We start from the raw sequence: 16793 nt of genomic DNA on the forward strand, positions 1-16793 counted from the left end.
CAAAAACGGGACGGAAAACATGGAATTTTGGCATAATCTTGCACCTAAGTGTCTGATATTCAAATTTCGCTTTCTGGGTCAAAACTACTCGAATTACCTCACTCACGTTGTTACGACTCAATTGACTTTTCAATTCTCTATTCAATGATGCCAAAACGAATTCTGTGGCTCGAATGGTTCTTGAGAAACTTCGAATAAAGGCCATTTAGTTATCTCTCGAATGATGTAAAAACGAGTGTTCTTGCTCATTTTGCTTCCGAGAAACATGCAATACGGGACGGAAAACATGAAATTTTGCAATAATCTTGCGCCACCCTTACACAAATCGACGATCATTTTTCTAATTTCATAAACAACAGTCTGTATTTTTTCTATATAACCCCTCCTGACTTTAAAGCTGGATCCGCCCCTAATCAAATCTGAAATATTTTACACTCATTTTTTCAACTTTAACTAGTCAGGTTTTCTACTGTGGAAAGATTTTAAATTAATCTTTAAAATTTAAGTAAAAGTTAAAATATAAGTTCACTGCTGTGAACTACACTTTTCATTGTCGTATAAGAAAGATTGCGTTATTATTGATTTTTTTTTAGAAACTGCTTGTTGGGTATTTTGCCTCAACAATTGTTGTCTTTAAAAAATACTTAAATTATTCCATTGAATTTTGTATACATTTTTTTCTACAATTTTAACAAACCATCTACAAAAAAACGTAAAATTAAAGAAAGAGCACTAATTTTACTAAATCAAAATAATTGTGTTGCTTCATGTTCATATAATTTAAATCATACCTATGCTAAAATCTGAAGAAGGCCAGAGAAACATACACCCAAATTAAATTTACACCAAAATTATTAAATAACATTACCTTCATTAGTTTATACAAGGATATTAAGTCGATCGGAAGTCGTCGAAGCCTCGATACCCTCTAGTTCTTGATTACTTTTTGATAAATAATTCGTTGTAATTGCGAAATAAGAATACTATTTATCAATCTGTAATTAAAGACGTTAGGAAATTCTGTATTTTTTTAAGGGCAAATTTTACCCAACAAGAAGTTTGTAAAAAAAATAGATGCAAAAACTTAAGCTTGTACCAAAATGCATTCATTGTGTAAATTTTAAATCTGATGATGGCGCTGTTGTTTCACCGAAACGTAAAATAGGGGTGTTCTGCTGCTAACCTTCAATTAATTTTCTGCAGAGCAAAGATATCAATTATTAGTGTTTTTCTCACAGCAGAAAATTACACCCTAAACACTTCTTGAACTCTTAGTACGGGTTTCTGGGATTTACAATTTTTTTCTTTTTTTCGCTCAGTTTTTCATCTTTAATTTGTCAGAATTCCCACAGTAGACTGCTTTCTTATGTAAAAAAGTTCTGCTGCAACACATCTTCAATTTTCTTCGGATCAAAAATATCAATTATTTAATGTTTCTGTTTGAAAATTTACTCATTACTTAGAATCCAGATTAAAGTGCCTACAGGTAGGTGAATCTTATTTATTACTTTGTGATGGTCTAGCGGATAGCGCCTTAAGAGGCTGCAAGTGGTTCTCGCCTAAATAATTTAGATTTTGCACTGTTTTTCCAATATTCACACACTAAACAAATTAGTTTTGCGATTCGTGCTAGGGAATTTCAGCGGCCAGAATCCGTGCGACTATTCCACTTTTGTTGCTATCCAGCGCCCTTCAGGCTGTAACTGGTCCAGATCAAGATGATCACCAGATTTGCGGTCGTTAAATGTAAGCAACTCAATGGAGTTGATTTTTTTTGAGGAAAAAAATCGCGGTTTTAGGGAATTTCAGCGATCTGAATCCGGACAGCGTTTTATTTTGTAGAAGTAGGTGGCAACCAGGGTTGTCCGTTTTCTTTGATAGTATTAATTTATTTTTTTAAGAAACGCTTAGCGGTTTTCTGGATTTTGACTTAAAATGTTTACTTTATGTGTGTAAAAACTAACTTAAAGTCAGATTATATACATTAACTCAAAATTTTATATGTGGGACGGTTTTTAAAGGAAGTTTCACAGTCAAAGTAAAATCAGTGTCGTTCTTCTGTGAACTACAATTTTAATCGTCGTGAAAGCTATTTTGCAGCAATTATTAATGTTTTTCTGCGGTGAATTGTAAATTAAACGTTTCTTGAACTCGCATTAGGGATTACTCAGATTTAAAAATTACATTTTTTGTCGTATTTTTTCAACATTTAATGGCTGATTTATAGATGATTAATTTATTGTTTTTGCCAAACGGTTCGTATTAGGGATTTTCAGGGGCTGGGATCCCTCCGAATAATTGAATTTTTTATTATTTATTGCCATTTTTTGTTTATTGCATTATTGGAGGATAGCACGTAGCATCATACGTTGCGTGTGATCCTGGCCAAACCATTTTGATTTCGCATTGGTTTTCTACATTTAAAAATTTTAACAAATTCTTTTTTGCTAAACAATTCGTGGTAGGGATTTTCATCATTTCACGAGGTAGATAATACAAAATGTCTGAAAGGAATTTGCCAGCGGTGCAGGCTCGGCTCGGGCTCGGCTCGTTAGGACTGGGCGCACCATAAGAAATGCGTGTTACAAAGAATCGTTTTTTTTCAAGAAATATTCTCAAATGCTACTTCGGGACAACACGTGTATTCTTGCGTAAAAAGATATTTGTTGTTTTTGCATTATGAAATTACTTGAACAAATTTTTTTATATTTAATGTTTTTTGCACACAAGACCGAATTTATTAATTTTTGAGCCAACCGTTCGGAAAGTATCTTCAGTGCTCTTCCTTCAAGTTGTTTTAAGAAGCTATTTTAAGGATATCGTTATGATGAAAAAAATGTGGAAATGCTTTAAGGGTTTCTCTTGAGAATGACAGTATATATATTTCAAATTGCAAAACCAAATGTGAAATTTATACAACTTAAAAAATGTAATATTGCGGTATATTTGTAAAACTGTTGTCTACCTTTGTTCCTGTAAATATTCGCGCTAGAACACTTTAACATACCGTTTGATTTAAAAAAATTGTGTGAATTTGTAGCTTAAACAAAGAGCATCTTATACCTCAGTTCTTGTGATTGAATGTTTCAGCGGAGTTTGAATAAGTAAACTAAACTTATAATAAGAAAATTCAAAGTAATTATTAATAAGGTAATAAAATGCAATGTATTCAATTTAGAAAATGATATTCATAAAAAAAGTTTCAGAAATGAAATGAAAGAGTCTCTATTGAGTTATTTGAAAATATAGAATTATTTGTTTATCTGATTATCAACCTTATAGTTTTGCGAGATGTATGTTAATTCTAGAATTAATATTTTTGACCAGCATGTTGTATAATGCCATACCTTAGAACGACGTAAATGTGAATACGCGATCAAAACTGAACATATACTAGGATATGGTAAAAACGTGGTTATTCACGTGTATTAGAATCCTGGCCTCCGAATTGCCTAATTTTGATTAAGTAATTATATTTACTTGATGATTAGCCTTCAACTAAATATCTGAAATGCCGGTTCTTATCGTTTTCACATTTTAGTATGTTCTTTGTTTTGTCATCTAGAAAATATGTATCGAGAAACAATAACAACTTTAATGGCGAGTCTACCAATATCCAAACCAGACAAATAGTGGTTCCGAAATATTAAAACACTAAACTCTACAACAGTAGGCCAGTAGGTGTACCCTGTTGCACGTAAAGTGTAACGTATCGAACATATAATTTGCAAATTACAGATAAGAGTAAACAATTAATATCAACTCAAATAAAATTGTAAAATGAGCCTAAAGCAAATACCTAAGATTCATAAGATATTCGAGTGTAGTCTGTTTCCAACTTGTGCCTTTTTTGTTGTAATTATTTATCCGCTTCGAAAATAAAGCTTTAGACATTTAGTCCTTCCCACACAGATGAAAGCGTCAGCTGTTATCTTTAAGATCCTGCTTATCCAACGTCAGCTATTTGAATTTGAAAATCAGATATTTATAATCAGAATTATTTTCATAATAACTTCCAAAGCCTCTTTATCTTGTTGAACTTTTGAAAAAAAATCTATTTCGCCTTGGCTGCAAATTGTTGAGTAGCCATTCGAATGGAATTACATGTTTCCTTTGCGGTGTTTCAAGCATATATCAGAAAGAAAATCGAGATTTACAAAAAATTAATATATTTATTAAAAACTTGTAAAATCGGATGAAAGTTTGTTGGTTAAACATTCTAACTTGATAGCCTCAGAAGCAGATTTTCACCCAGTAGATTGCAAAAATTATCCAGATTCTAAGTTTAATTTTTACATTTTGGAATTTTCGTATTTAAGCTTGAAACTGGACGGATATTCAGATTGAAAATTCGATAATAAAGAAGAAACATCGAAAGCACGGTATGAAATTACAAATTCTGGCTAGATGTAAAATTAGTGAATCTAGAATAATATTGACTAAAGAATTATTTCAAATGTTTTTGTTTTAGTACTATTTTACCTACTTACTTATATTTTTACTAATTTTTGTCTAACGTTAAAGCGATCATTACCCTCTATCAGTCTATTACTATCACTAGAAGAAATAAGGCTTATTTGCCATATTCCTAAAAGCTATACAGTTGTTTTCTTACATTTAGTTTCAAATAATTTATAGTTTCTATTGTTAATACATTGTACGTACTTTCCTGACTGTGTTTCAATTCCAAAATTAAAATCAAGTCCTGGGTTCTTCAGTCATTTATTTATTGTTCATTTATCAATTTAAAAAAACGTTTCGGTGTTTTCCACCATCATCAGTTTTAATGTGTAGCGTTGTTGCTACTTTACGCCTTGGCATGTATTTGGAGTATTAATTTTTCAAATTAATACTTACTACTTAATACTAAAAATTAATACTCCAAATACATGCCAAGGCGTAAAGTAGCAACAACGCTACACATTAAAACTGATGATGGTGGAAAACACCGAAACGGTTTTTTAAATTGATAAATGAACAATAAATAAATGACTGAAGAACCCAGGACTTGATTTTAATTTTGGAATTGTTAATACAGTATTATAGGAAGTTGGTTGTTTGTAGACAAATATATATTAATTCACAGTGGACATGCAAAACAATGTGTTATTTTAAGTGGGATTTATTTGCAATATGAACTTTACTTTGTGCTACCAAAATGTAAATACAACAATACGGAGTTTCCTAAATATTTAACACACTTAAGTACGAGACAACCTAGTAAGTTTGCTCTATAAGAAATCTTGCAACTAATCCTGAACGATATTTAAACAACAAAGCTGTTGGTGCAAGTTGCAAGCAAAAACTGTAAATTCTTAAACCAAAGTTGAAACCTTTATTCGAAATAATAGCCGATTCTTAAACGCAATTCCAAATAAATATTAGCTTGATGTCATTTACGATCAACCGATGTTGTAAATAATATACCTGTTAAATGAATTCAAAAGTTTAAACAAAGGCCGTAACTTATTGTTAAGATCGATGTTCTAAATAATTATTCACTTCTACACTCAATGGCTGGGTGCTCATTTAACACCACGTGCGAAATTGATTGAAACCCGAAAGTCAATTTCAAATTAAAGGCTTTCTGAGCAACAATCAAAATCACACATGAATTATGCTTCTGAAACTTCTCATTTTCCCCGAGAGTTATCTGAAAATATAAAAAAAAATCAAATTAGCTATACCTTATTAAATCGTCCAGCTAACAGTACAAATAAGTTATGATTTGGGATTGAATAGCCCTATTATCAAATAAAATTATTACCTCATACGTCAATGCAATCGACGTGCCAATATAGTGTTTAATGTTATTACTTATATGCTTATACAAGCAGTTTAAGGGTAGTTGGGTATGTGACTATATTACGTATTTTAAAATAATGAATCAATTATATCCCGCCCTTTTTGAATCACAAATTTAATAAATTTCTAATAACTACCAATAATTTACCGGAAGGCAGATCTCAAAATCCAACACTGACAACATAACAGGAGGGTGATTTTAAAATTTCTAGTAGCTGACATTTCACTTGAATAACTTATTATCGGACAACGATGCTTGCTTTAGGGCGTGACATCGTTCTTATTGAGATTGATAAGGGTGTCATTATTCTTTAATTCGGCCCTTAAAATCGGTACGTCGTAAAATTTTAAATCTGCAGGGCTAGAAAAAAGATCATTTTCGACAAGTAGGCATCTTCAAATTTTTTGGCCGGAAATTATAGAAAATAAGAAAATCTTTGGCTTGTTGGTTGGCGCTTAAGAAAAATGGGTGCACGTGGAAATATTACTGTTTTGTAGGAGATAAATAAAATGTTATAGATGACTCATGAAATTAAAGTTAAAAAATTTACTCACATTCTCTGGTGTATTTGCAATTTTCTTCTGTATCATTACATATTTTTATTGGTCGTAATCTGAAGCCATAGCCGCTTAATTTTGTGACTGGAATTGAAAATGGTGAAAAAAGCACCAAAATACCAAATTTGCACCAATATATTACCGATAACGATTTTACAATCCTTGTGAAATTCAAGCCTTGAAGGTCCTAATTTGACATCGAAAAGGATTCGAGCACATAGAAAGATATTCAAATATTGATCATCTCCACGCATTTTGATTCGTCGATTGAATATATTTGTGGGCTTTCGAAATACTTTCGTTTCCAATTTTATCCGGCTTGTCCAAATCGTTATTTTTACATCTTGGGAGTGTATTTCAGATCTTTGTAGCCATTTTCAGACAGTCGACTGCCAAAGTTTCCCCAATTTGGACCATACCAGAAGCTTATTTCACTGTCATTTTATTCGGAACAATTAAAATTACGTTATAAACACGCAAGTTCGCGGCATCAAGTTTAAATAAAAAGATAAAGAATTATCTAGAAGTACATTTCTATAATGACGCAAATATTGGTACAATTTTATATACAAAAGCTATCCTACAAGGCAATTTGATTTTCATCAGAGTGTTCTCGTTTTGTAACACGTAGGTCTCTATAGGTAGTTGACGTAGGTATCTATAGAGTGTAGGAGACTTTTGGACCTTGTTTCTTAGTTGCATAATTATTAGTTAAATATACATTAATACAAATACATTTTGAAATATTAAACCCAATCATTCCCTCCAGATTTTTAGCACCAACTTCTAAGATCAACTTAATTTGTTTGATGGTAGCTTTGCAACAAATGTCTTTTCTATATCTACAATTAGCAGTGTTATACCAAATAATTACCTAAGCCTACAACTAACTCTAAAGGGTTGATAAGTGATAACTGCATTGGTAAACTTACCTTTACTTGAAAACTGTTAGGTAGATATCTATGTGTTTTCAGGTAAACACCGGAAACTGAACTGACTTTATGACCGCTATGACTGTTCCGGGGTTGATATTCATAGAGGCGGCTCCAAATTGCAACCCCCGCATAACTCCGCCCTGTTTGCCCAGCGGTAAATAGAATTGGTGTGAAGTTAAATATTCACGTCCAATCGCAAGCGTTGCCAATTTTGACCAGAGCGTTTCCACGTTCTGAAATAAAGAAATAAAACAATTCCATATATTTTCATAAAAGGTGTAATGTGATATGTGATAGGGGAATGCTACGGGCACTTTTCACAATATTCTAATGAAGAAAATGCTCACTTTTGCTTAGGTGATGACTCGAAAAATCGGGCTAGTTCAACGGTAATTATAACATTTTCGCCCTCGTATGAGTAAAAAAGATTGCAATGAATTTAATTCCTCACTGTTTTTATTTGCTCTTTATAGGAACCAACTAATATTTGATTGGCATATATCGGCTCTATTTTTAGAGCTGTAGGACCTGTCAGCGCTAGCGATTTGCCGGTTGGATTGGCTAAAGCTGGCTGACCGATTTACCAATAGGATTTTGCCTGCAATGCAGATATTAGCCATGCAAAATTGCAATCGCTCCCCTTTAGAAATACATGAATCCATTTTAGGATTGCTTTGTATAATTATTTTTATAAATAGCAGCAAAAATTCAAGAAAAAACATATTTACATATTTAGCATTAAGTGTAATTTTTAGGTACTTTACACACATATAGGTAAATTCACATCAAGTAACAAAGCATCAAAATGTGCAAGGAAAAAGCGAAAGTCATGAAATGAACATATTTCATAATAACGCACCCCATGCGCTATTTTGTGTACTTAATCGTGGAACCAATTTGTTAAAGTTCGCGATTAAAAACCTCTATGTGTGCGTCCCAACCCCTAAAAAATTGTAAATAGCGTCCCCATTCTTATTTTTGAAAGAGTAATACGAGAAAAGGTGTGCGGCAGCTGTCAACCTATTGTCAGTTTTTTACTCTTTGAATCGGGAACAAGACAACCGAACAAACAGGGTTACTGGAAGTTATTGTTTTGGCGAAATGTGGATGCACCTTTTGCAAGGGCTCTAAAGGAGAATCTATTTTTTTATCGCTTTTAAAATTTTAAAATTGCTTAGATAGGTATTTTTTCATTAGCATTAGTTAGTTGTAAGTTATTTGAGTGTATTAAGAATTACTCCATTTTTTCATTCAGTTTAATGCGTCGTTTGGTGGTGACTATTTCCTTGTAATAAATAATTGATTTTTATTAAATTTGTGTTGTTCAAATTTAGGTATCAGTAGATTAACCAATGTTTCAGTTAATATTTTTCTAAGAATGATCAACAAGCTTGAACACTTTTATAATGAAAATAAATAATAATACATTTTTAATATAATAAATTATTTGTTAATAAAATATATTTTTTCATAAATTCATTCATTCAGAACTCAGCTTTATCCATATTACAACCCTAACACAAAATAATGGTGTTCTTTGGAATAGAAAATGACCTGCTCTTTTATTACTTATTCAATTATTAGTTTTCGACGTAATTTTTCATTGCTGCAGGTACATTTTTCTAAAAATAACCCTAAAATTCGAGATAAAAATTGTGGTATTTTTTCTTATTGCTTGTTCCTATTAAATTAAATTAATTTTATATAGTAATTATTACTTACTTTTGTTGCGTTGCTTAGATATATGAAGTTATATAAGTTATCTCTCTTTTAGATGATTTTATTAATTACTTTTGAGTTAATCATAGATTGCATACAATAAAAAACACGAGAAACAAGAAATAGTAATACAAAATAAAATATCAAATAAAATAACGAACGAATAGTACTAATAATTTAGCTTCATACATAATTAGTTTAAATGTGGAGGCATTTAGTATGATAGTTTAAGACAAAGAGCAATAGAGTAATTTAACACGATATTTCTGGTCAAATTTTAATTTATAAATATCGTTGTGAACATTATTTAAATAAATTTAACAGTAATTAAAATAGTTATTTCATACACAGAGAAACTAAATGAGACGAAACAGAATCCCCACATCCCGTTTTAAAAATTGAAAAGATAGTGTTAGAAGCCAAGAATCTAATATAAATTTCCTGGATGAATAAATTCTCATTTTATAGATTCCTTTACTTTTATGAATGCTTTTATGTATATTTTCTGTGATGCCCTTCACAATTTAAAAACTGGAAAATGCTTCTTAATGTGCTTAATAAAGCAGCTTGAAGTGTTGTGCCGAAAAATGACGCCAATTTTTTTACAAGATGGAGGACGATGAAATATTGTCTTACTTTTTATATAAGAAATAAAATATTTTAGCTATGGTTGAAAGTCTATTCCTTGATAGTTCTATATAATTCTATTTTTTGCCATGAAACATTTGTATCTTGTTTCTCGTAAAATATTTTTGTTAGTTAGTTATAATAAAGTTATAATATAGTTTTAAAGTTATAATGAAGTTTAAACGTATTATTTACGGTCAAATTAAATAGTAAAACCCAATTAATCGCTAGTTGATTTGTCGAGATGACTTTCGAAAAATCAATTTGAATAATTAAGAAAATATAAAATCTACAACCAATAAAAACCTTTTATGCTACTAAAAATGTTTTTGCTAAACTAAAGCAACAATTCTTCTTAATTTTTTCAAAATTTTATGGAAAAATCATTTCAAGTTTAGAATATTAGAACTGTCGCTCACCATTTGGCATTATCAGAAATTTAATGACAGTTTAAAAAATCACCCTGACAAAAATACAGCGTTGTACCGCAAAGCCTTTTTATGTTACTTTGTTTCAACAAAAAAGTTTTCGTAACCGATTTTAGCTTTACCAACAATTTTTTTCTAGAATTGATAACTAATGAAATCAAAGATTCAATAAAGAATTGCTAGGAAGAGGAACCACAAGGTTTTGAATGAGATTCGTAAAAAAGAACAAGATTTATATCTGCTAGATGGTTTGCTTTGTTTGACTCAGACGCATCTGGAAGTTTTACAGATACATTCAACTAGCAACTGAAATAAAGAAAATACTAGCAATTAAAAAATAGAACGCGATCTGCAGGCTATTAATAGATTACGGCCAGATATGGAGAGCCAACGCTACTGAAAAAACTAAATCACATGTACATACAACAGAACGGATAGCACTAAGATCGATAACGGAAATTAGACACCCAGGTACCCATCAGAAAATCCACTGATAGCACAAATTTGATCAAGATTACGATTCTTACACTCAACAACTCAACTCACTCTACAACTCAACGGAAAGACTAATATTCTTACACTCAGAATGAAAACACAATCCTAACAATTGGACCTTCCTGAGCTCCCTCTGCTTAGCAAGACCAATAAGACCAACGTGTTTTCTCTTCCCAACCTCAACCTCATTGGAACATTTTAAATTATAAATTATATATAATTTTTTACCATCGCTCTCAAGTTAAAGTTGTTGCTTTTACCAATTTATAGCAGATATAATTTTTGCTCGTAGTTTATAGTTTTCCACAAGAAAACACCGTGATCCAGGGCAGAAGGATTGTTATCAGTCAATTGCTCTTTTGTAGAGAAAATAAAGATTTTAACTAATTTTTCACTACTACTTACTGTGAGACTGAGACTTACTGAGAACCTGTTGCTTCTCCATATCGACTGAACTAGTGAATATGTTTGTGGAACTAACGTTAAAATTCTTTATTTTCAACTTTCAAATTCCACTACACTCGACTCACCTTATGTAGCACATTTTTGGCTTTGAAGATGGTAATCCCTTTGGAGCCCTTGCATTCGCTGGGTTTCGATGAAGCTTTCCATATTTTGCGCGCACGATTCACTTAAAGCGCTAAACTTCGTGTGAATGAGCATTTGCTGAAAATGCGATATAATGCTTCAAAATGTTGAATTCTTAAATAGCGAAGATACAGATTGAAAATGCGTTCGCGTCGAATGCAAGTGTCACAGTGATAGTGTTACGTTGATAGGGGTTGTCTGAAGCATCAACCCATTGGTATTGAGCTGATTGCGATCTTTGTTCGCAAGATCGCGTATATAGCGAATGTCGCACCTGGATTTAACCCCTCTCACTAAAAAACCGGCTCGAATGGTATACTTGGGGAGACTTTTTTGTCAGAGCTTAGGAATAATGGAATCTGAGACGCGCGGCTACCCCTAAATCACCCTTTTTGGGGTTGATGTTGCAGCTTCAGCCGTTACCGTTGCTTGTCGTCTGTCCGTCTGTCTTTATGTGACCTCGTTTTTAATTTACCCCTGTTGCGAACCGAATTATTTTAATAACGGAGTAAAAATCTGCCCTTTTATGTTTGTTCTACTTTTTATAATCTCAAGCAGCCTTTCCATCAAAAAAACAAATATTTGAAAAAGTCAAAAATTTTAACCGCGATATCTACTTTTAAACTCTTTGTAAACCTGCCCTTATATACATGTACCATTGAAAATCGAAAATAATATTTACAAAAATATTTTTTTAAGGCAAACAATATTTTTGGATAATTTTTTTAACTTCTTTTTCAAAATGCGTTTTTCCAGAACAGAAGCAGATCATCCCTACTGAAGCATCGAGGTAATATATTTTACAATTTTCTTTAAACCAATATGCTTTCCAGGTTGCGCCTAAGAATGGCTCAAAACCCCTTCTAGATCTCTAACTATATCTTAAGTGTTGATGTAGAATTATTTTCTTGTTCGAAAATAAATTCAGATTCAAGTGCTAGCAAAATAACAGGCCTAAAATTGTGAGGCGAAATGCTTACATATAAGGATTTTTACGTATAATCATGCTTTACTACAAATATAAGAAAAAGAAATTTCGCATCTAAGATGCATTTGTCGTTAATTCAGTTTCCTTACAATAGTATTTATATTAAATAGACTTGTGACGTAATGGTTTTTACTCTTGCTTACTTATCTTTTTAAAATGAATGGTTGTTTTACTGAAATGAAACGAAAACAACATTTATGTTCACATTTAATAATATTTAAACGTTTCCTTTCTTTTACACCATTCCTCAATTTCAATTAATTCAGTTTAAAAAAAATAATTTATAAAAATTTATAAAACCTGTACAGATTCAGCGGCGGATTTAGGAGTTTCTTGACGGGAGGCGCAGTAATGAAGGAATATTAACTTTTTGTGTACTACAACCTTTATTCTGCAGGTTTAGTGCCCTGAAAAACAACAAACACACATAGAAACAACAAACAACAATAAATAGTATTAGAAAAAAAACAAGAAATGAAACGATATGAAAATGCATGTTAAATAATGAAAAGTATATGCCCAGGGAGGCGCGCGCCTCCTGCGCCCCCCCCCTGTACCCGCCACTGTACACATTTGATGATTTTTGAAATTATATATGAATGTGCTTTTAATAGTACTTTTAGAAACTTATTATTTCGTTTTAAGTTTTTAGAAACTCTGTGCGTAGTACTAAGAAAACCATTCCATTGATTTCGCAAAAGATCGCTACTTGCGCTGGTATAAGAATTGACTCGAAATTTAACGTAATAGGGCAATTGTGCCGCTATATTTTAGTTTACAAAAATTGTTCAAATTCGCATTTGTTTTCCTGCATATTCCATAACACCTCATGCTGCAATCAAAACGTTCGAGAACTTTGGAATAAGATACCTATTGTTTTCGATGGCAACTTATGCGAATAAACAGGAACATTATCGTTAAATACCATTATTTATTGCTTCGATTTAGCGATTTGGTTATCAATCATTTCTCAAGCCTGCGACATGCACAGGGTTATAAATTCATGGCAACATTTAGCAAGCTTTATTTTTAATTTTGGTTTGAATGAAGATCAATAGTGAAGACACCATCAAAATATATTGGCGTTGATTAGATTAATAAATAGGAAAAATATATAATCGTAAAAAGTTGTGACTTGTTAAACCTTTTCTATCTATACCGAACGTAGGTAAATGTAAAGTACTTGATTAAATTGATTCACAATTAAATTATTTTTAAAATTATTTTATTTACTGTTTTGCTAAGCAGATTGTGCATATATGAAATAATCATTGTTTCAAATCTCCGACATTCAGGAGGCAAAAGCTTTAGCCTGGGAAATAAAATTATGAAAACTTTTGGCCCTAAAAAGCTAAATTTACTTGACTCACATTTTTAATTTCATATAAAATATTCCTGAAATTCGACATGTTCTTGGTTGGTAAACGTAAATTTATTTAAGACCAAAATTGAATTTTTTTGTTCTAAACTTTGATCACATCAGGAGTATCACACGAGAAAAACAGACTATGAAGTAAATAGGAATTTTATTTAGATGACTAGAATTGATTTAATTTGCTGATATTTAGAGATGCCACTTTTCCGGATTTTAAATGTACCTAGGTATAATTTTTTTTACTATTGGAAATTCCATTTTCTTGTTGAACATTTGAAGTTTTGTGTGTAATTCCATAATTCTTTTTAACAATAAAATTAGTAGTGACATTAGTAGTAGAAAAGTCATAAAATGCTGTTTCAAGACAGTTGATTTATTTTGATTGCAAATAGTCCAAAATAGATCAAGGATTATATTTATATTGAAAAGGCACATATGCACGGACCAATCAATGCTTTACAGCACGAAACCAATGTTTTACTACTGATGAACAACATTTAATCATTAAAATTACAAAGCAGTGCTCTTTTGAAAAAGTAAACCTTGCTAAAATATATTTTTATTTACGGAATGTTTTATCTGAATGAATGTATATGTATTTAAATATCGAATTTTTAAAATCGTTTAGAATAGACACGCGTTTTTAAATATAGTTTGAAGACGGAAAATATTTTGCTTTCAGTAGCAACGTTGGTAGATGCGTGAAATTGATCAATTCTCGAACAATCGTATTTTCTGACATCGTATTAGTCAACATTAGTCTATCTAGTGCGAGCTTTTTTGAAACAAATTAATGATCAACAATTGAGTGAATTGGGTCTTCGGCAGCGTGCAATTTGAAGAAGTTGTATATTTGGAAGAAAAAGCCACATGCGATAAAATGGTATCCAGGCCAATTTATAATAGTGAAACTCTGCTAGAACTTCCTACGCCAGATGAAAATTTAGAAGCCGTTAATTCATGCCTTAAAGAAAACGTACTTTCTTCGAGAAGAATTTCTCTTCGTCTCGCGTTTACATTAACTATTACTGGTATATCTTTGCTTTACTTAGTTTACATATTTTTTAAGCTACTTATTTATGGTAAATAGGACCCCTGAAGAGCAATAAACATGTAACGATGTTTGATAACTAAATTTTTGTACAGTCCATTCCCGATCTACATCTATTGATGTATTGGGAATACTGTAAAACATATAATAATAATTTATTGCCTCTTGCTGCTTAAAATGATAATGATTAAATGGAGAAAGTTGCGGAATCTTTAATTTCCCCTTCAGCCCTTTATTAAGTTTTTTCTTGATAATTTTTTAATTTAAAATCTATGCTCTTTCAAAAACAACACTAACCTCCGAGCTCTAATGACAAAAATGTTTGATATTTGCAAAAAGATCGTTTTACTTTTTTAATTACAACATTTATGTTGTGTTATTCTAATTTCAAACTTTCTTTATTGCTTCATTTTTGTTCTTTATTAGATTTTTGTTTTACATGGAAAATTATCTTATTGTATTTTATTGAAGTGGATGTATACACATTTTTAGAGCAATTGCTATTGACATCTAATTATCAATTAAAATTGACCAGGTCATGAAAACCCAATCGACAAGATTAATAACTTTTTGGAAATTAATATCAATTGCTATTTCGGTTTTCAAAAGAATGCTCCTTATAATTAATTAATTATAAGAGGCAAAATTAATTTTACAAAGACGAAAATTGTTCAATTTTCTTTTTTGTCGCAAATCTTTGTTTATCAAAAAATTGAGAAAATTGAACATTCAATTTGATATGTAAGTGATAAGGCAAATACTGAGTTAATAGCCCAGCACCAAATTTTGTTGCCTTCATATTGTGTCCTACTCTAATAAATTTAAGAGCATGATAGGAATCCGAGGAAGAGCACATTATGGCTCAACGTTAAATGCTCATGTTTATATTTAGACAACAATTAGAATGTTTTTAGAAATATCTAGTTTTCGAAAAATTATATTTAATTTTCGAAATTACTCAGTAATTTTTTAATTGACTGCAATGAATTTACTTCAACATTCCTGTTTTCCATGTTTCGTAGTTCTCCCCAAAAACCTATACATATAGGTCCAATTTGAATCACTTTTTACACCAACATTTAACTACCAAATGTAATTAAACATTTTTATATAAAACTGTTTTATATAGAACAATGAATGCACATGGACACTGGAGTCAGACTTACTGCATAGCTCTTTTATAAGAATTCTGTTATAGATGAACTAAGTTCCTAACGATTTTTTTATTTTTCTAACATTGTTCCGCATGTTCTTGCATTTTACGTATATTTTTTAAAGTATGTTTCTGACCTATAAGAATATGATATGTAATAATTTGAGTTGCTTTTGTTTATATTCGATTTTATAATTGTTTCTCTAACTAATTGCCTATTTATTTGTCAATTGTATAGTCAGTTTTATAACACAGTGACTCAAACATTTTAAAATATATGAATAATGGACAATGTGCGTTTTATTTTGTGTTGTTGATAAAAAGTTTTTATGGCTTTAATTAGTGATCTTGATCTGACATAATGTTTAATCTATTTGCTTTCCTCTTGAACTTTGTTATAACTATTTGCGGCTTATATTTGGTTATTTAGTGATAAAACTTTCCAATAAATTTTTGTTAATAGTCCGGTGATATTGCCGCCTATTAATAAAAAACTGTGGCTCAAGTGATAGCATTATTTTTGTCTTTAATTTATGCTTGCCTTAATTTTAGTCTAGCGCTAGTAGATAGTATTACTTCTATATATACAGGGTTGCTCATTAGTGCGTCAAAGTGCGATATCTCAGTAAATATGAACTTTACAAGAAAATACGTCCTACGAAAGTTTTTCATGTTTAAAAGGTCCACATTTTAAAATTACTTTCCAATATACGGGGTGTATCATAAACGTGTGGTAGTTACCAACTTTGGTTTTTTAAATGGAACCGCCCCTTTTTTCATTCATTTTCAGATTTGTCGTCAAAATTTAAGTTAAGTTTGTGTCAAACGTTTTACCTGAAAAATTTACGATTTCCGAGTTATTCGTAAAAATGTGAAAGTTTTGACAGCTACTGGGTTCCACAGAAATCGATGCTGTACACTACCCGCTGCGAATTTTGGAAAACAGTTTTCAGCGATTCTAACAGAACATCATGACCTACGCGTAGATATGTTTTAAATTATAAGGAAATACTTCTAAACCGCGCAATTAGCCTCTAAACTTGCATGTTTTTAAACCTCAAAAAGTTGCTT

Source organism: Dendroctonus ponderosae, unplaced genomic scaffold (genome assembly GCF_020466585.1).
Source record: "Dendroctonus ponderosae isolate FM_Combo_2020 unplaced genomic scaffold, Dpon_F_20191213v2 Dpon_F_20191213_1, whole genome shotgun sequence".
NCBI lineage: Eukaryota > Metazoa > Arthropoda > Insecta > Coleoptera > Curculionidae > Dendroctonus > Dendroctonus ponderosae.